General features: G+C 23.6%; 1 protein-coding gene across 5 annotated transcripts in view; it reads left to right on the forward strand.

Annotated features, from left to right (window-relative positions):
* Positions 1–229, forward strand: part of LOC108690055 (serine/arginine repetitive matrix protein 2) — a 322,951-nt gene that overhangs the window by 312,275 nt on the left and 10,447 nt on the right. The gene's annotated exons all lie outside the window — the stretch shown is intronic.

The raw sequence follows: 229 nt of genomic DNA on the forward strand, positions 1-229 counted from the left end.
TTCTTAACTTGCAACTATCGTAGAAGGAAAAACTCTTTATCATCGAGAATATTTGCAAAAAAAATGTTGATCATTTTGTGTTATGAAGAAAAAACCGAGCTCGAGTACTCATACTTCTTTTCATATTAAAATGTTATATTTAAACCAGACATACTGAACATTTTTATTTTAAAGATAAAATTTTTAACATTATTATTATTAATTGATGTATTATCTAATAGGAATATAC

This window comes from Atta colombica, unplaced genomic scaffold, assembly GCF_001594045.1.
Source record: "Atta colombica isolate Treedump-2 unplaced genomic scaffold, Acol1.0 scaffold293, whole genome shotgun sequence".
NCBI classification, from domain to species: domain Eukaryota; kingdom Metazoa; phylum Arthropoda; class Insecta; order Hymenoptera; family Formicidae; genus Atta; species Atta colombica.